Source organism: Pleurodeles waltl, chromosome 2_2 (assembly GCF_031143425.1).
Source record: "Pleurodeles waltl isolate 20211129_DDA chromosome 2_2, aPleWal1.hap1.20221129, whole genome shotgun sequence".
Classification (NCBI taxonomy): Eukaryota; Metazoa; Chordata; class Amphibia; order Caudata; family Salamandridae; genus Pleurodeles; species Pleurodeles waltl.
The window spans coordinates 651122051-651144270 of NC_090439.1; positions in this window are offsets into that span (position 1 = coordinate 651122051).

The following is a 22220-nucleotide window of genomic DNA, read 5'->3' on the forward strand; positions in this document are numbered from 1 at the left end:
GAACATATTGGGCGCCATTGTTTTTAGACACATTACACAAATATTATGTGACCAATAAATTAACCACTAATATTACTAAAACGTATTGCCTTTGGTGTTGAAAAGAGTCAGACTTTCTCTTTATCAAATATGGGGTGTCCACTTGAACCCAGGCTATAGTGTTTTAGGCTAACTCGAATGTTTGGCAATTTGTCATGCTTCAGAATAGTTTTTATTAAATATTCATTTTAATTGTGTTTAATAATCATGACTAACTGGGTATAAATTTATGCCATATGTATATTTATAACATGTTTTAAGGGTATTCCCTCACCAACAATAAATATATTAAATTGAAAGGTAGGTTGAAGCTGAAAAAGGGTCTCAGTCTAGAAGCATTATTTTGCTCTCCAATAACCCTCTTCAAAACAATACTACTAAGTCCGGGTTTAAGCAATTCAAATGCAATGGTCTTCGACACTGGAACAAAGAACAGAACCAGCTTTACCGCAAATGCCAAAATCTCACTCTTATGAAGATCCTTTGTGCTCACATTACTTCCAGGGATCGTATTCTCCTGTGTTGTTGGCTCCATTATTGCTGCCTCTTGTTGCTCATATACTTCTCAGGTTCTGGTTGCATTTATGATACTCCTTCACCACCACCTCCACCTTCACCTCATCCTCTCTTTCTCTCTCTTTGGTCATCCCATTAGAATTGTAAAAAGGCACTATATTGTTCCCACCTCATCATCATCTCAATGCTCCTGCTTTCCGCCTCTGCTTTATAACAAGGACTGTGATGTGTTCAAGAAAATCATTACTCTTCTTAGTTTATATGATTTTTGTAGTTAATTCCTTGCTGCTAGAAATTATCCTGCTCAATCTTGCATTAATCCTATTTTAGGTATGGATATGTTCTTTGGATACATTTTTAATACTTGTAAGCTTGTATTTATGTTTTCTTCCGTGTAATGTACTCACTATAATTCTTTGATTTTGATTTAATTTCTTCTAGGCATTTCTTGTAATTTCAGTTTGTTCTTTAACTCTTCCCTGTCTTTGAGCAGCATTAGAATGCTCTACCACGCAGTATATATTATTAGTAGCATCCAGTTCCACAAACACTGGGTTTATGTCATGGTCCAATTACTCAAAACCATTTTTTCTTTCAAACAAACTGTGTGGCCACATTTCTGACCTGCAGTCCTACCTGGGTCATCCCTGTCCCCCAATATTTAGCCTTGGCCTTAGCATGTGTGTCTATTATTACATTCTTCTTGTGTAGGTTGAGTAATGCAACCTGTTTTGGGGGTAACTGAAGACACTGTTACTTGTCCCATCACAAACGATATACTCTCAATTAGTGAATTAAAATACTATGCTGAAAAGTTAAAGGTGTTCAGATTTTCCATTTAGACACCAGATCATGGTTCTCAAATGTCACATTATCAGACACCAAAGAAATCATTGTAAAATTATTGCCAAAACTAGACCTAGATTGCACTTGTCAGATCACATTAACACTACAACCATCAAGAATATTAATGTCTTTGAGACACTTTTCTGGACTAACCTGACCAATGGCTCTCAAGCTCAAGGAACAGTTCTAAACTGCACACATAGGCGGCAGTCACAACCCCTGCTTAAACATATATGATATCACTGATGATCTCAATGGCTTTCAAATGTATAACATACCCATCCTTCATGCAAGTATGTGGGGACTCAGCTAAACAACTGCTTGTTGACCACAAGCATCTTGATATGTTTCAATGTCAGCATGGAATCCACAATATTATAAATAGATAATGATGGTCTTTATCCTAAACACATCCTCACTCTTTTCAGGTCCTATATTACTCTTGACTCCTTCTTCATAATATTTAGTAGCATTTCTATGCTGATAATACTCACCTATACGTGAAATTTCCTCTCCAAATGACATTTTATTCCTTGCCCAAATTTCCAATGACATTGACTCATGGAAGTTGAACATAGTTACTCGGCAGAATCACCCCAAACCTTTTGTCTTCTCCCATCCTGGTTTCTAAACCTGAGTTTATTGGTTTTTCAGAATCTGTGGGATTTACCACTGCTTATGAGCACTAATGTATCTGTGCTCACTCTTTAAAACATGATAAAATTGGCTTACATCCAATTACACACAATTATACTCATTTGCCACTTTTAATTCACTTGTAGGTCCCTAGTACAGTGGTACTACATGTACCTAGGGCCTTTAAATTAAATGCTACTAGTGGGCATATAACACCTGTTGTGCCGCCCATTGAAGTAGCTCTTTAAATATGTCTCAGGCCTGCTATTGAAGCCTGTGAGCAGCTTTAAACTGCCAATTCAACCTGGCAAAATAAAATTTTTGTTGGGCCTAAACCTTTCTCTTTAATACATTAACGCCACTCTAAAGTAGGCCCTTAAAAGCCCAAGGGACAGGGTGCATTGTATTTAACATTTTTTACACGTCCTGGTAGTGAAAAACTTTTAAATTCATGTTTCACTACTATACATCCTATCTCTCCCATAATATCACAATGAGTTACACTTAATAAGTGCTAACTTTCTGATTGAGAGTAGGTAGATGCTTTGGATTCGAATTACTTGTATTTTAAAATCCTCTTTAATGTAAAGTTGCATTTAAGATTACAATTTTAGAAAATTGGCATGTTACTGCCTTAAACTTTCAGCAGCCTTTTAGGAGTTTCCAGCTGCCTTGGCCTATTAATTGCTCTCCCATCAATTATGCATATTGGCCACAAAGAGTGAATATAAGGACCTTGGTGTAAGTGAGAGAGGGCTATCCTTCCCAGATTAGCAGTCCCCTGCCCCACTTACATTTTAAAGGAGCTGCTGCAGCTCACTCACAAAAAACTTGACACCAAGCTTTTGTCACCTGTTGGAAGGTGAATTTTTGGTAAGGGCAGATAAGTACCTACACTTAGTAATAGGCCACTAACCCCCACTAGTTTCAGTTAGGTCTCAATAAATTAACCCCAGGTTAACCCTTGGTAGCTTGGCAACGAGCGCCACAGCTTAATTTAGGAGACAAAGTGGGAAGCATTGAAGTATCACAAAGCAGTAATTTAATTAAACACAGGAAACAGTATGAAAATCATCCAAAACCAATTTATAAAAATAGGAAATATTTTTAGCTTTAACATGACACCAATATGAATAAAATCAAATAAAGATATATGAATTTTTAAAGAATAGGCCCTCATTACAACCTTGGCGGTAAATGCCGCCTACCGCTGTGCTGACAGCCGCCAACATACCATGACCGTGGCGGTATACAGCTATGGGTATTATGACCCACACAGAGAAATCCACCACTATACAGACACCCACACAAGTCCGCCAGCCCAAAGGTCAGTGACAAAACCCGGACCATTACGCCAACAGGAATACACCCACAGTAACAGGACCCACGAATCACCGCGGCGGCCTTTCAACCACAGTAAACCATTGGTGGTACACACTGGTGCGCTCAAAATACACACACACTTACAAAACTACACCACATTGGACAATTCAAAATACACACACCTGATACACATACACACACCACACACCCACACCAACACCACTACAAACCCCCCCCACATTACCCACAACCCTTTCAATGAAAAAAAAAGATAGCCAATAGAGAGAGAGAGTCAAGCCAGGAGCACCCACTCAATCTGAGCCACAGAACACCATCACCCACACACCATCCACGCACCTCACAGCACACACCACAACACATCACCCCACACATCCTCACACATATACTCACACCACATCCATGGCACCCCAAAAACACCCTAGGTTTTCAGAGGAGGAGCTAAGGGTCATGGTGGAGGAAATCATCCGCGTAGAGCCACAGCTGTTCGGATCACAGGTGTAGCAGACGTCCATCGCAAGGAATATGGTGCTGTGGCGGAGAATAGTGGACAGGGTCAATGCTGTGGGACAGCACCCAAGAACAAGGGATGACATCAGGAAGAGGTGGAATGACTTACGGGGGAAGGTGCGTTCCGTGGTAGCAAGACACCAGGTAGCTGTACAGAGGACTGGCGGTGGACCCCCACCTCCTCCCCCACAACTAACAACATGGGAGGAGCACGTCTTGGCGATCATGCATCCTGAGGGTCTCTCAGGAGTAGCAGGAGGACTGGACTCTGGTAAGTCAAATCTTTACTACTATATCGCCCACCCTACCTGTATGCCATCACAAACAACAACCCCTACCCTCACCCCCATCACTCCACCACCTCACATATACCCTACTATGCCAACCCACCCATCCCAATCCCAAGCCTTCCATGCAACACCAATGCATGGACACCCATCACAGACCTGCATGGACAACCATCACTAAAACATGCCCATCAGAGAGAATCACCTAGCCCACAAAATCACCACGCAAAGCTGACAGGGCTGTCACAACCATACAGGGAAACACACCCATGCACAAGATGGCAAACACAGATACAATAACACTGCATTTTCATCCCCACAGGACCCCCACTCAACGTCACCGGAGAGGAGGTGCCACCAACATCCAGTCCCCCCACAGAAGAGGCCCACAGTGATGACAACAGCAATGCACGATGGATCACGATGACCAACCTGGCCTATAAGGGACCTCTGGACAGTCGGTTACTCTGCCACAGTCCTATACCACCACAGACCCTCCCCCCTCAGGAAACACCACCACAGCACCCACCCAGCGGGCCCATACCTCTGTCCCCAGGACACATCAATCAGCAGTGTGTCCACCACTACAGGGACCCCATGCAACCCCATAAACCCAAGACAATCAGGGACCTGGGGTTAGTGGGCACACGGTTAAGGCGACAGAGGCACAGGACAACAGGGAAACTGGGAGGACTGCTGTGTGACAGGGGGAGTACAGGCCCAGGGAATTGACTCTTCACGAGGCAATCAGCAACATCCTGGGAGCATACCACCATTCCCAGGAGACCATGGGCCAGATAATGGCCAAGTTGCAGGAAACCCAGCGGCTGCAGGAGGGACAGTACCTGGGGATCAGCGAGGGCCTCAAAGCCATCCACACCATACTGGTCACCATTGCAGGGGTGCTGGCTGACATGGCCAACACCATGCAGGAGGCAGTGGCACAACAACGGGCCCTGACACTAGCCACACCAATGAACAGCCCTCCGCCGGCGCTAGTGGACAGAAGGCCCCGCCACTGGAACTACAGGCCACCAGCACCCTACCCCCTGCAGAAGGAAAACCACCCTGCAAACGGTCCCTGTGATCCAGGCAGAAGCCAGAGAACATTGCCAAAACCCCGCCAGGAAATAGACTCTCCTGATGTCCCACTCTGTTACCCTGTCCACCTTGAACTGCCATTGCTCCTCAACCTATGCCCCATTGGACAATGCACCTGTGATACTAAGAGACTGGACTCTACCCTGGACTTTCCTCTACCAGCTGCCCAGCCCATTACATCCCCCTCTAATTATTAGCACTTAAATAAACACCCTTGGAACATATACAGTTCTAGATCCTGTCAATTGAATGAAATATGTATTAGTACAACATTCTGAAAACTTAAATCTTATGTACACTAATTTATACATTGGTATGACCTGTAGTGGACAGCAGTAAATATACCAGGAGCCAGAGTGTGGCACAGAGATCTGAAAATAGACATGGCAAAGGGTACAGTAAGTGGCCATAGACATAGGGAAATCATGCTGCCATGTACAATGTCCAACAGAAAACTGAAAAGAAAAGTGAAGTTACAGTGTGTCACTGGAAGTATTGCTGTATGATATTACTACTGTTGTCCGCATCTTCCCTCCCTGCCTCCCCTTCCTCACTGTCCACAGGCTCCACCACCGCCACAATACCATCTCCAGGCTCATCTTCCTGCAGAAAAGGCACCTGGCGTCTCAAGGCCAGGTTGTGCAACATGCAATATGCAGCGATGATCTGGCACACCTTCTTGGGTGAGTAGTACAGGGATCCACCTGTCAGATGGAGGCACCCAAACCTGGCCTTCAGGAGGCCGAAGGTTCTCTCAATAATCCTCCTTGTTTGCCCATATGCCTCATTGTAACATTCCTCTGCCCTTATCCTGGGATTCCTCACTGGGGTCAGTAGCCATGAGAGGTTGGGGTAACCAGAGTCACCAGGAAATATCGAGGGACAACTGTTAGACACACACTAACCCTTAGGGACAACCCCATACCCAGACACCAAGATATACTGGGTGGGGACCTTGGGCTCACCTATTAGCCACACCCGGTGCTTCTGGAGATGAGCCATCACATATGGGATGCTGCTATTCCTTAAGATAAAGGCGTCATACACAGAGCCAGGATACTTGGCATTCACATGGGAGATGTATTGGTCAGCCAAACATCATCTGCACATTCATAGACTGATAGCTTTTTCTATTCATGAATACCTGTTCATTTCTCCGAGGGGGGACAAATGCTACATGTGTACCATCAATGGCACCAATGATGTTGGGGATATGTCCCAGGGCATAAAATTCAGCTTTCACTGTGGCCAAATCCTCCACTGGGGGGGAATACGATGGAGCTGCGCATGTGTTTCAGCAGGGCAGACAACACTCTGGTCAACAAGTTGGAGAACATTGGCTGAGACATCCCTGATGCCATGGCCACTGTTGTTTGGAAGGAACCACTTGCCAGGAAATGGAGCACTGGCAGGACCTGCACTAGAGGGGGGGATACCTGTGGGCTGGCAGATAGCTGACATCAGGTCTGGCTCCAATTGGGCACCCAGTTCTTGGATTGTGTAGGTTAGGATTATGTGTCTGTCCTCCATTGTCACAAGGTCCACCAGGGGTCTGTACACTGGAGGATGTCTCCATCTCATATTCATCCTCAGCGGTTGAAGCCTCTGGAGGAAAACAGTGAGCAGAGGGTCATATTTGCACATCAATTGCAAGAATGATGCATCTCGTAATTTACAGAACCAGTATGTGAATTCGAGAGTCAGTTGATGTGCCAATTTCTGCTGTGACGCAGTTAGGTGCTTTCACCTGTGCCCCCTGAAATGGCGGTTGCCTGTCCTGTGAAGAGAGACAAGTGGAAATGAGGTAATTCCACTGGTGTTGTGTGCCGTTGTGGTAGGCGGTCGATGACCTCTGTACAACTTCGCATTGGTTATCATTGGGCCCTATGGGTTCCAGGAGCCAATGGCAATGTACTCAGGCGGTGACGGTACGCACTGCCGCGGACGTGACCGCCATTTTCTTTCTGTTCACTCACTTGCTACCTGACCTTCAACAGGAGGGACCTACACTGCAAGTGCTGATGTGCTGATGTGCTGCTGTGACCTGTGTCTGGAAGCGACAATGGCTCATGTGTCTGGGTAAAGGGCCCTTGCCTTCACTGCGGAGGAGTTGGAGAAACTGGTGGATGGGGTCCTACCCCAGTTCTGTTTACTTTATGGTCCTTCAGACCAACAGGTGAGTACACTGTGAGCACGATGCATGGGGCATGAATGCATGGAGTGCTGTGTGTGTAAGCCTTGTGTAAGGGGGGTGGCTGAGGGGTCCTGGGCAGAGTGCTGCATGTATGGTGGTCAATTTATGTGCGTTAGTGGATGGCAGGGATATGGTGGGCCATGAGTGTGACGGTCCAGACGGTATTACTAATCCCTTTTCTTCTGTATCTGTCCTGCAGGTCAGCGCCCATCAGAAAAAGGGTATTTGGTGTGCCATCGCAAAGGAGGTGCTGACCCTGGGGGTCTTTGACAGGCAGAGCACCCCCTGCAGCAAACAGTGGGAGGACCTGCAATGCTGGGCAAGGAAGACGGTGGAGGCCCAGCTGGGGCTGGCCTCCGAACGAGGAAGGGGTGCCCGTCGTACCCTGACCCCCCTGATGTTCCACATCCTGGTAGTGGCCTATCCAGAGTTGGATGGGCACTTGAGGGCATCACAACAGCCACAAGGGGGTGAGTACAAATTCAGATTTGTGAGTTGGTGCGCATTAAGGTTTTACCTGGGTGGGAGATGTGGACTGTGGGTGCCCCTAGGCCAGGGCGAGCATGGCAGGGTAGGTTCCTTGTTGGGCAGGCTCTGAACACTCCAAACCCAATGGTGTTAGTGGGCATCTACTACTGGGCAGGGTCCTGTGGGTTTCAGTTGTGCAGCTGATGGGATTATGCCATGTCCCCCATGGGCTGCTGACTAGAATTGTAACTGGTAGTGCATGGCCTAGTGCATAGGGCACATCCCTGTGTGTTGTGTACCCCAACGGTAGTGTTGTTGCTGGCATTGACCAAGTGTATCCTCTGTCTCTCCCCCCCCTTTTTGTTTTGTCACCCTGTCCTTCTGTGCACTAGCATCATCTGGCAGAGGAGCGGAGGCACCGGCGACAGAGGGAGCTGCATCCCACATGGGCCTGGAGGCCGAATCCACCGAGGGTGAGGGCACCAGTGGGGCGGAGGGTGAGGGGAGCATCAAGACAGAGACAGGAGGGGACACTACAGACAGCGAGTCCTCCTCCCCCCTACCAGCACCGCCCTCCCAGCAGCCCCTCAGCATGTTTCCCATGCCCGCTCACCCAGGAGGGTGGGAATCTCCTTCGCCCCAAGCACCTCAGGCCCATACCAGTCAGCCCTGCTGCCCTCAGTGAGGAGGCTATTGACCTCCTGATATCCCTCACTGTTGGGTAGTCAACCATTCTGAATGCCATCCAGGGTGTCGAGAGGTATTTGCAACAAACAAATGCATACCTGGTGGGCATTCACTCTGGCGTGGCGGCCCAACAGTGAGCATTTCAGGCTCTTCCCTCCCCCCCTCCAACTTCCTCTATCCAGTCCCAATCCCCTCAACCCCAACCTATCCCAAGCACACCTTCAGACCAGCAGTCACCCAAATCAACAAACAAAAGTGGCTCAGGCAAACACAAGCACCACACTTCATCTCACAGGCACTCACACAAGCAACATCCCCATGCAGACACACCAACATCCACTGCCTCCACTGTGTCCCCCTCCTCCTCATCGTCCACCTCCCTCCCAGTAGTGTCTCCACTCACACCTCCATGCACTACATCTTCATCCACTACCTCTATCACCAGCACGCCCATCACTACACACCCCTCACTGACAGTCACCACCCCAACAACCATGCACACGTCCCCTGGGTCATCTCCCACTGTGTCTGTGACCCCTCCTCCCAATGTACACAAACACAAGCACACACCCACCCAACAGCCATCCACCTCCCAACAACATCCAGCTCATGCACCTGCACCCAAACACAGAAGACTGACACATCCTACAACCACTCCCTCTTCCTCCACTCCCAAACCTTCACCCTCTTCCCACTCCAGTGTCCCTAAGAAGATTTTCCTAGCTAATATTGACCTGTTTCCTATCCCCCTCTCCACCCGTCCTTCCCCTCGCGCCAGGGTGGCCAAGACGCAGCCCAGTACCTCAGCCACCAAGTCCACGTCCGCTGTGGTTCACGCAGTTATCAGAGGCTCAAAGGGGGCACCCGTCAGGCCAGCCAGTGTGCCACCAACCCCTGCCAAGACAAAGAACATTCAGCCACCAGGCAAAGTGAAGAAGGGGCCAGCATCTAGTAAGGGGAAGGAGCCACAACCACCCCGCAAGGCCACCTCAAAGACTTCAGCTGCCAGACCCAAGGTGACACCACCATCTGCCAAAGGCAGGAAGGGGCACAAACACCAGGCAAGGCACTTGAGCCGTCCAAGCCTGCAGGTGAAGGTCTGGTGGCTACCAGCACAACTGCCAGCACCTGCACCTCCACCGCGGCCAGCACTGCCACCTGCACTGCCGCAAGCACCGCCACAAGCACTACTGAAAGTGGAACCATTGCCAGCAACAGCAGCCCAAGTGGGCAGCCGTCCGAGGCTGCAGGGGAAGGGCGGGAGCCTCCCACTACCACTGGCAGCACCCCCACCAGCACCGCCACCACAACCACTTTGCAGCCATAGCCTCTGGCGGGTGGACTGTAGCCCTGCCTCCATGGACTATCATGCATCCAGACCAATGCAAATATCGTGGGTCTGACACCCAGGTCAAGGACTGAGACCTGGCACCCCCCACATGCTGCATCACAGGGCACAAAGCCTCCCCCAAACCAGTGGAGAAAGGCATCCACTCACTGCATCCTTCCCAGGATGAAGCACACTGGGCACAATGCCCACTCCAGAACCAGTGAAGAAAGGCATCCACTCACCGCATCCTTCTCAGGATGAAGCACACTGGGCACAATGCCCCCTCCAGAACCAGTGGAGAAAGGCATCCACTCACTGCATCCTTCCCTAGATGAAGCACTCTAGGCACAATGCCCCCTCCAGAAGCAGTGGAGAAAGGCATCCACTTGAGAGACTGTGGCCTTGCACTGCCCAGGACCAAGCAGTGGGCATACCACCCACTTGAGAGACTGTGGCCTTGCACTCCCCAGGACCAGGCAGTGGGAAAACCACCCACTAGAGAGACATGAGAGACTGTGGCTTTGCACTCCCCAGGACCAAGCAGTGGGCAAACCACCCACTTGAGAGACTATGGCCTTGCACTCTCCAGGACCAAGCAGTGGGCAAACCACCACTATAGAGACTTGAGAGACTGTGGCTTTGCACTCCCCAGGACCAAGCAGTGTGCAAACCACCCACTAGAGAGACTTGAGAGACTGTGGCTTTGCACTCCCCAGGACCAAGCAGTGGACAAACCACCCACTTGAGAGACTGCGGCCTTGCACTCCCCAGGACCAAGCAGTGGGCAAACCACCCACTAGAGAGACTTGAGAGACTGTGGCCTTGCACTCCTCAGGACATCGCAGTAGACATGGAGCACCCTCCTGGAGCAGTGGCGTTGTACCATCTTCGGCTGAGGTGCCCCCCACTTCCCCGTCCCCCTGAGGTGCCTGTGTGTTTTCAACCTGATGCCCCTGCAGTGTTCTCTCCGTTTTGAGGCAGGAGTCGAGTGTGAGCTTGGCCTATGTGTTATGGCCCAGTGGGCCACGGACTATTTTTGTGTGGACATTGTCAATCATTTTGTATATATTGTATATATTGTACAGACTGTTTCTTTATTTATGAACGTTTTTCTCTTGAATTCTAATATAACACTAATTTGACTCAGTTCCTTTTGTCATTGCGTTCTTCCAGAGGGTTACGGGGTGTAATTTTGTTGCATGTGTTTGTGTGTATGATGTTGGGGGTGAGGTTGGGGCTGGGGATGTTGCATGTGTGTCACTCTCTTCCCCCCTCCCCTGCCTACTAGGTGCTGTATTCACCGTGGTCATTGTTGCCACCGTTGGTGCTCCTGATATATGAGAAGTTACACCAGCATGGGCAGAACGTACAGCTCAGGTCCATGGCGTCCTGGTACTTTGTTGAGTGTCTAGAGGTGAGTGGTTTCCCTTCCAAGTACTGTTTCCGCCGTGCTTTTGATGGCGTTGGTACTGTCCAGGAAAAGCTGGTGGATGGACGGGTTTTAATGGGGTGGGCGGTATTACCACCACTTTAACACCGACCACCAGGGTTGTAATGAGGACCTTAGTGTTTTTAGCACCGAGCTGGTCATCTGGTCGCACCTCGACCGGGGCAAAGTCAAAGTTTAAGGCTGACTGCGATGGAGTCCTGCTCGGCTACAGTGAGCGAGAGGCCTCGGTCAAAAGTTTACCTTCGAACGTAGTCATTTTCTTGAAGATTTTCTTCAGTGGGACGAAGTCGCCAGTCTGATCCGACCTCCCTGGGGCCCTTCCTTGGATACGCATTGCGGGAGCCCTCGAAGATTGCTAAATTCAGGTTTAGATGATTTTTCGAGATGAAAATCCTTCAACCGGGGCAAACCTGGATCTTGATCCGACATCGCTGGATCCCTCTTCAGATACACTGTGCAGGAGGTCCTGGTCAACTTTCTATGTGCGGACTAAGGGGCACATTTATACTCCGTATGCGCCGATTGTGCGTCAAAAATGTTGACGCATAATCAGCGCAGATGTTGCCCCGTATTTAAACTTTGACGCCCGAGCCCGTGGACGACAAAATTCTGCTGTGTGCCTCATTTTTTTGATGCGGCAACCCGCCTTGCATTAATTATATGCAAGGTAGGCGTTCCCGTCCAAAAAATGGCTTAAAGAACCGTGCGTCGTATTTATGCTTTCGGGCAAAAATGACGCACGGCTGGGAGGCGGAGCCAGAAAATGGCGCACAGCCCGATTTGCGTAAAAAATTAACGCCTGGGTCAGGGCAGGCGTTAAAATGGGGCAAACACACCTGTATTTAATCAGAACACACAGAACAAACAGCAGAGCAGCAACAGGGAGACATGGAGGTGATTCTAATCCAGCGTGCACACAGAAGCAGAGCCCAGCAGCAACAACAGCAGCTGCAACAACACCAGCAGAGATCCCAAAGGCAGCGCAGAAGGCAGGAGAGGATATTCCGCCCAAGAACCACCCTTCAGGGCCTCAGGGAACACGACATCATCCAGAGGTACCGGTTGAACTGGCAGGCCATTCAGCAGCTGCTGCGAAGCATTGAACAGCAGTTGGCCCCCACTTTAGTGACACCCTGCACCATCCCAACAGAAACAAAGCTGCTTGCCGTACTTCGTGTGCTGGCAAGTGGCTCTTTCCAAACAACTGGTGCCCTGGTTGGCGGAATATCACAACCATCATTCTCCGCCTTTTTGCCCACATCTGCTTCCCTAACACACTGCAGAAGCAGCAGGAAACAAAACAGGGGTTCTACCTCATCAGTGGCTTCCCACACGTCCTTGGTGCAATCGACTGCACACATGTACGCCTTGTGCCACCTGCTGCAACTGAACACCTCTACCGCAACAGGAAGCACACACATTCCATCAACGTGCAGGCCATAGTCAATCACCAGGGATTGATCACCAACATCGTGGCTAAATATCCTGGGAGTGTCCATGACTCATACATCTTCCGTCACTGCACCATCAATGAACACTTCCAGGATGGACGGTATGGCAATGGACTACTTGTTGGTAAGTACAAAAACCTACTTATATACACACTGCACAGCAACCCTCTAGGACACACAACACATACACCACAACAGCAACATGTTAACAGGAACACACTGAGGTCGTGACACCGCTAGCCATGTTTCTTAAGTCACCATTGAACCTGTCACACATCGGAAATTACTGTACAGCCTAATGTTAAGACGTCAATGAGGGTGGTTGCCTAAATATCACCTTGCAAATTGTAAGTGTCCCAATGACCTTTACATTAATCCATTGCATAAGTCTAAAGGTATGGGATGTCCAGGGTACATTGATATGAACGTGTGAACAACACTTTCAATTTTAACTGTGCATGGAACTATCATCTCACCCCCAGTGAAGACACACGGACACCTGTATCACAAGTCACAATGCTAGGGAGGGCACACTGTACTGCAAATCCCAAAACATACTGCTGACAAACGGTTAGCAGACAAACACTCGTTCAGCCAAGGAAACAACACAATGCAGATGGTACATCCTACAAGCATAGGATGCCACATTAGTACACAAAAGAGTCACAGACAACACAAGACAACTACTGCCATGAAAGGTCTTTTCACTAGTGCCAGCTACATCAACATGATCCCAATCATTTTATCTTGCAGCTGATCAGGGGTATGGCATCCAGCCATGGATTATGACACCATTTGGCAACCCAAGTACTGCAGCAGAGCGTACCTTCAACGATGCCCATAGGAGGACACGCAGCATTGTCGAGCGGACCTTTGGCATCCTCAAGTCAAGGTTCCGCTGCCTCGACATCACTGGTCGCAGCCTCCTATATTCCCCTGAGATGGTCTGTAGGATCATCCTCACATGTGCAATATTGCACAACATTTGTATCAAAAGAAACATTCCCCTCCTGGAACCAGAGCCACACATGCCTGAAGAGGAGGATGCTGGCCTGCAACAGGAGGGGGAACTACAGAACACGGCCGCTGGTATACGCAGGTGGCAACAGATTGTAAATAATTTCTTCTGAAGATGATCACCTTCACCACTTTAGTTAACGAATTTAAATAAACACCTATTCTAATCACCCTATCATGGTCTGGCTATTCCTTTTTGCACACCTTCATCTCTACTTATTAGAATAAGAGTGTTGCCTCATGGAGCATTGTGCGATACTGTGTAGGACACGGAACATCCCAGAGCTAATGTGATGCCTAACACATACACACACACTCTTAATGACATCTATCATGTACATATCTCCTTTGAAGGCCAATAGCAGAGGACCACAACTATTTCACACATACATGTTGAAAGCAAGGTCCAACGCAGCATATGGCACACAACTAAGACACCATCACTCAATAAGGAGAAAACAAGCCTCATATATGAGGCAGTCAATGTGCTTTAGCATCAGTAACAGGCATGCCTGACCAGACCCTTGACAGCAGTAAGTCCAACTGCATCCAATCTTTGCAAGGACTATCTGTGACTAGAGTTCCCTAGAAGCAGAACATAGACAGCACAAGTGCCACACATATGAGCAGCATTGCGCACATGACATTCCATGTACCTGTCAGCCCATTTCCTAACTCCTGAGACACCCATGCACCTGGTCACAACCCACCTGTCTGAAGATGTCCCTGGAGTACTAAGATGTGTACCCTGATATTACCTCCTCTACACACACAGACCAACATTAGCAAACCAGTGTGCTACACCCTTTCCTATGGTATGCCATTGTCATAGAACATCTGACTGCAAGGACGTCCGGTCAATTTATACACTGTCTTCTAGTTTCAAAGCCCTGTTAGCACAGTAGATTGCTTCCCCTTGTGAAAATGTCTGTTGGCCCTTAGAATGCAAGTCTCACCTACAGGACTGGTGAGAAACAGATGCAGCCCACACCTGTGATCACCTCCATGCACAACACCCATTTCAAAAAGCACTGTCCCTGATGATGCCTGGAACAGCATAGGAGTTGCCATTATGTAAAATACACCGTCAAGCATTGATACTAATTAAGCCATGTAACACAGCCCTTGGGTTCATTTGTCACCTTCAAAAACACAGGACGTACACAGTTTGACATGTCAACTGTCTAGTTTGTCCTCAAAACAGTCTCAGTCAGACCACTGATTACGTAACTTGTCAAGTAACTAGATCCTGCATCACCTTGCATTCTGTCAGCCTGACTGGCAACTGTCTGTGCGTCACACTAAAGTATCCCTGTGTCTACATATGTACCAGACTTGCGTTAGCAAACCTCTCATTCATCAGCGGGCATTGGGCATGGGCTTCTTCCATGCATACCCAAATACATTGTATAGCATCATCTGCCTTTTAACTGTACCATTTGAGTTATATCCTCTTGGAAAAGCAAAATTCATGGCCCATCCCTTGTCTGGGTTGAATTTATGCATAAATGACAAAGTGTGACAGTGTCCCAGGGCCGTAGGCAGGGATTGGGTACGGGGCTTTCAGCACAACCAGCAACCTCTGATAATGTCAATGAATAATACCCAAATGTCAGGACCCTGACAGTTCACACACAGCATCACAGTGCACACAACATAGTGAAGTGCCGTGTGTGGTGAATAGCTGCGAGAATAATCAGCACAGAGGCTATGATGTTCCCAGATGCAGTGGGAAGTGCAGAGGCCAACCTGTGTACAAATGTTGTAATGACACCTGCCGGAACATGACACCTGAGACATTATCTCACTCAGCACACCAAGGTTGCCCTGTTGACTGTCTCATTACACATCTTTAGTGACAGGGTGGGACCATCCACATGTTGGTTCACAAGCCCACATCTACTTTACTCACATTGATCAACCAAGGATACTCAGTAGATACAGGAATAGCTGCCACTGACTCATGATGAGTCCTGGACCGAACTGTGACAATTACACCCCAACAATCTACAGGATCATCATTGGACCACACACATGAACAAGACACCTACGTGCAATTGATCACTGGAAATAAGTGGACACGTGCTGTCTTGTATACTGGTCCACCACAGCCACTTGATAGTTGGGGCTCACTTCTATGGCCTCAACTGTGGTGTCATCATACATATGAGATTCACCCTTGTCTGTCTGTTCAAACAACATGGTACCCTCAATGCATGTGTATGACTCACTGTGGGATTCACCAACTAGTGCCTAGGAAGCTCTTACCAATACTCTAGGACATAGGATGTAGAAAATGTGGACCATTGACATGAACAAGCTTCTGCCATCCATCTGGTGCATGCTATGTCACATGTGGTGTCTACGTGACCCTAAAACTTGGAAGTACACTTTACGGGTGTTGTTACATGTATGACTAACACATGCCCTTGCTCATTTCCAATGTGACTTGCATCTAAGGATTGGACACATGGACGTCACATTTATACAACCATATGTACAATTATGCTTCATGTGATACACACACACACTTGGTCAACCAACACATTAGTTGTCAAAGCACACAATTTGAGCCAAAGGCATTTAGGTATTGTACATATGTGCGTCACATTGCTATCCTCTCCTTATGCCAAACATGCACAATTTGTGCTACACATAAATGTAGGCCACACTTATGACCATCTATTGCGTCAGCCAACTGTAAAAATACTGTGAAGGGAGTAGTGGATCATGTTCCGCTGCAGTATGATGTCACACATGTGAACATACACCATCAACACCATACTGTCTTCAATTAGCCAATCTCTGATGTGTTCCAAATGTAAAATAACTAAAAAAGCAAGTAAAATACCCCAAACCAGTTAATGCACTGTAATTTTGACGTCCCTAGCGTTGTGCGTCATTTTTTGACAACCAAAACTGTATTTGCGTCATTTTTTTTTGACGCACAGGAGTGAAATTTAGCCTGCATCCAGATATTTGTACAGTCCATGTATCATTATGTGGATGCGGGTTAATATTCACGTCTGTGCGTAAAAAAAAATGACGCAAATACAGTTTTGGTAAACAAAAAGTTACGCATAATGCGAAAAAGGCGTGACTTTTCATACAGGAAGTGATGTAATAGGACATCCTGTTTACAGATCATGTACAGTGGGTGCACTTTCACTTTCACTTTGCAGTCTATGATCCTTCTAGACTGTGTGGCTGTGTAGAGAGTGTTGTCCTGAGATTATGTGCTGTTTTTGTCCTGTGTGCTATCTATATTGTCAATTTGTGAAATAAATATTGTTTGTGTATACTGTACTACTGTGTTTTGTCTACATTTGTCTATTTATCTTGTGTTTATTTTGTTTGTGGGAGTCTGTTGTGGGTAGTGTTAGTTTGGGGATAGTTGGGCTCTTTTAGTGTTTAGGTTTACTTTTTTTCTATCTTTGTACCCCTACTTTCCCTCTTTTCCCCTTTCTATTTCTTTTACCCCTATTCCGTATCACTTATAAGTATGTCTGGTAGGCCACGTCTTGGCAGGATGGGGGAAGAGGAGTTGGGGGGCTTCATCTGGCTGGTGACGCATTTCTTGCCGCGCATGATCCAGGCAGGGGGCAGGGTGATACAGGGGTATCTGACAGAGGTGCGCAGAATCCGGTGGGGAAAGGTGCTGCATCACCTGCAGTGTGTGTATGCCAGCCAGAGGAGTGACCACCAGCTGAAGCACCGGTGGGCTGACCTCATCACCAGGGAGCAGGATCTCTTGGACCACCTGGGAATCATGATTGGTGGCACTGTTGGTGAGTACGAATTATGTTAATGTGCACGATTAAATGCTCTGTAGTGACATCAGGGGATTAGTGCAATGTCTGCCAGCTAACTTGCTGACTGTGTGTAATGCTGGGGAAATATAAGGGGATCATTGATGCACTATGGCAAGGATCACAATTGCTAGCTGTCAGGTAGCACGTGCTCAGCAAACTTACAGGTTACTTTTCCATGAAGGAAATTGGTGCGGCCTTTTTGTCAGAACAGCTAACAAAATAGGAGACAATCTTGTCTATATAGGGTACTATTGACAGAGAAGTACAGATGTACCAACATTTAGGCCAACTATGTTGACGCAATTGCTAGACTGACTTTAGAATCACTACATGATGCTGAAAATGAGTGCTGCCTTCACGTCAATTGATAATAGCAAAGTGGCTCAGGCATATGTCTCATGTGAGTCTGGTGAGTGTGGAAGGAAAGAGTTCACAGAAGTACTATGAATGTGTGGGATTATTGTTTTCCTTGATCTTTTTGGATACATGCCAGTTCTTGATTTGAAAACATTGTGAAAAGGTGTAAGCTGCCCTCAGCTAACATCTTAAGATGTTTGTTGGAATCAGTTGAGCCACAATCCAAATATGGATGGCAGTCCAAGTGTATGCACATGGCCTCACATCTCCATGGTTGGTGCAAATCACCATACCTGGGCCACATCAATTGACTATACTGTAACAACAGGATGGCTTACAAAAGTCCCTGCACCTCCCTCTGTACATTGGGCCTATGTGCAATAAATGTGTCATGGCCACAAGGCATGTTTGACTGTAAGGCAGTCCTCAAGTAACCAGGCTTTGGATGTCTCTCTTGGATGCACATGATGAGACGATTACACTCCATATTTTTTAGTGCTCACCAATTATGGGGCATGCTTGCAACCACATGATAGTTAGGGCCAATGTATGTGTGCAGATATGTGTGTAACTGTAACAGGAGACCCATGCTATGTACAAGTTGGCCGTGATATATCAGATGCAGTACCATCATGTCTGAATGGCTGCCATTTCATTATTAAGCCTACACATTGTAAATGTTTATGAAATTGTTGCACTGTGCACAGATTTTGAGCACATTTCTTCCTTCCATATCTTACAGGTGGACCGGCACCCTACACTGTGGGAGAGGTGGCGACATTTGAGGACCCCGACCACTCCAGTAAGTGTTGATATGTCTGTTTTGTGTTGTGTTTGCTGGTTATGGACTTGTGTGAGTTGGACGCATAGCAAGGTGTGATTCGTTGGGCAAGCTTTTCTCTTGTTCCATGAGTGGGAATGCAGTTCTCACATGTTTTGAGTTTGCAAATGTGTATCCAATGGTATCATGTAGGGATTGTAGGACATCCCTGTAGGCCCCACTGTGAGTACAGGGGATAGTCATGTGTATAACACTTGTATCACCAAGAGTCGCACTGGAAGTCAGCCCCAATTTAGTCAGCCTGTCAGACCCACATTCTCTAAGATTGGTACAGCAAATAGCTTTCCAATAGACATCTGCTTCCCTATTTACCTACGTTATTTTGAAACAGTAGGTAGAACCTCCTAGCAGCATGTACTTCCACATGTAGTGCAACAAGTCTGTGGAACCTGAGTGCAATGGCCTAGGTGTGCATACAATTCATGATCATGGGTGTTCTAGCAACTCTGTGTCTGATGTAAGTCAGGCCTCACTGGGAGTATATGTTGTGTACCAAGTTCTGCATTTCCTGACATGTCTGACCCTATGAGTGCTCTAGGGTTTGCTGACTCCTAATTGTAGATAGACCTTACCTGTGGTGTGTCTGTAGAGACAAACATGTGTGGAGTTTCCTATACACTCCTCAGTGTACATGTTGTTGGCAAATTATAGTTGTGTATCCACCGCCCCCCCTCAAACACGGCCATGGGTTTGTGAATGGGGTTCCTAGTACTGATGCTACGAGTATGTTACACAGACATGTGAATAAGTGACGGTTTGGTTGCATACTAGTATACACACTCAGGTTTGGCACTTGGTACTATACTGGCAAGTCCAGTTACAACTTGCAGACCATGTGGCTTTAGTTTTGCTTTCCGTACACTGACGTTTGTAGCCCAGATCTTGGCGGAGGATATGCAGCATGATTCTTAGATGATAACTGGCAGAACTCAGATTGCAAGTCAAAGCCAGTTATTACCCATCTTGTAGGTTATGGATGTGCTTTGTGTGATGTGACCTTTGTAGTCTGGCCTGCCATGTACTTCCTCAGGGACATTCAATGCTCTGTATTGTGATATGAGCTGTTACAAGTACAGTAGATGTAATGTCTGATTAACTTGCTCTGCCATTTCACACAATGCAGTTACTAATGTAGAATATCTGCATTTGTCTTCACAGCTGCTAACATGACTCCAGACCAGGTCCGTAAATTTCACCGCTGGGCCATGCGATATCAGCACATCCTGCTGGTGGAGTCGGGGCTCCGTAGGATGGCCCAGCGATATCACCATGATCGGGCCTCCGAGGCATGGAGAGCCTTCCCACAGGGTGGGCCTACTTTGCCCACCACAGCCACCACCAGCACAACCACCAATATGAGCCAGGTGGCCCCACCCACAGCTGCCACTGTTGGTCCAACATCTGCTGGACTTCCTGGCCCCAGCATTGCCACCGGTGCAGGACAGCCCACTAGGCCTGGCACCACACCCACACAGACCTTCTCCACCGGTACCCAGACTCCACTGCTCCATCTGTTGACCCTGCAGCCTTCAACTGAATGGAACATAAGATGGACAAAGTGCTGCGCAAGTTGAGCCACCTGAGCCGGGACGCGCGGCACATTAACCGGCGGGTCAAGTCCATTAAGAGGACCCTCCGAAGGGCCAACCTCTAGACACTTTTTTTGATGGACATGATTCCCTCCCCTCCCTCCTCTTTCCTTGTTCTTATAGTTAGTGGGCTTAGGGGGCTTAGTGTTAGGTTAGTATAGGCTGTTAGTTTAGTTAGTGTTAGTGGGTGGGGGGTCCTCATTCTTTATATTTTCACTTACTAAGTGTGTGTGTGGGTGTTGGGGTTCTTGTGTGTTAAAAAATAAAAATAAAATTTAAATACCAAAAAAATATATATTTGTATAGGATAGTATAGTATGTGTTTAGGTTAGTATGTGTTGTCCTCCATGCGGGGGGTGGGTGGTAGATGTTTAGAACGTTTCGTTACATGTGATAAGTAAGTGTAGCTTAGGTTAGTTAGGGACAGTTGTGGGTAATGAGTAGTCAGGGTGGATTATGGTAGGTAAGATTTTTCCCTCAGTTTCCTCATCTTTGGTTAGCATTTAATAAATATTTGGTTACCCCTTAATAGTATGTGTTGAATGGTACTTGATCGTGGGTTTGGATTCAGTGTACATCAATTTGGTACTATAACATCTGTGTCCTATGCTACAAACAAATCCCAACTGAGCTGTATGATTGGCAGCTAGCCCAGAGCTACCTTGCAAAGTGTCGACCCTTTGTTGCAACCACCAATAAAAGTTAATATGGATCCCAATGTGTTTCTGTTGATAAGTGTGTTTTCAAAGTCACTAACAGTGCTTCCAGACTTGATATTGGGGAAACAGTTTTAGGCCTGACTGCAGTGTGATGATCATGCACACCCTTATAAGATGAGTTCTCATTGGCAATCTTGTATTCTTGTCTTCATGACCCTCATACATCATTTGTGACACAGTTCGGCATGATTACCTATTTGTATGTTAACTCAGACACCTTCATTTGTGCAGTTTTTTTTGTGTTTACTTAGATTAGTGTGGCATGTTTATTGTGTTATTTTTGCATGTTTACAACATTTTCCGACCACTATTTGATGACTTAGTTATCCCCTGAGGAAGCATTCTTCTGTCCAACACAGCACGGTGGTGTATGGTTTCTCACTTCATCCGATTTATCCCTCAGGAAGGGCAGAGTATGATGCAGTCATGGCACTGTGCAGAATTATTTGACTACATATTATCAGGACAGTTGTATTGACAAGCTACGTAATTTGACAGTAGGCACATTTCAGTTATCTACTTCACAGTTGATATGTCACATTACCAAGAGACAGATTTGTTGTGTAAGTGCTATTTATTGAAACGTGCTGTAGTGCTATCTGTACATTGTCAATGATTGTGAGTCCATTATAGTGACATTTTAAATTGGGATCCAGCACAAGGGGTTACGGAAATGCTTTTGACATGCTGGGGTGATGTTTCAGACAGTGCAGAGGGACAGGATTTGGCAATGAGTAGGAGAGAGACAATCACTGGGCTGGGTGACAAGATAGACAGTGGTTTGCGGAACAGTGCTCGAGTAAAGTTGTTGCTAGACTGGCAACTTACAATGCGCAGGACCTTGGTAAATGTGGTCCATGTGGCAGGGACTAGTGCTTCAGGGTCATTTTCCTTGTGAATGTGATCTGTTCCATGTCTTCTTCTTCTGATGTGTGTGTTGCCTGCTTTGTCCTTGTTGTTGTTGGTTGTGAAGGGTCAACACACACCTCAGTGTTAGAAGACGTGGAGTCAGACATCCCTGTCGCTGCT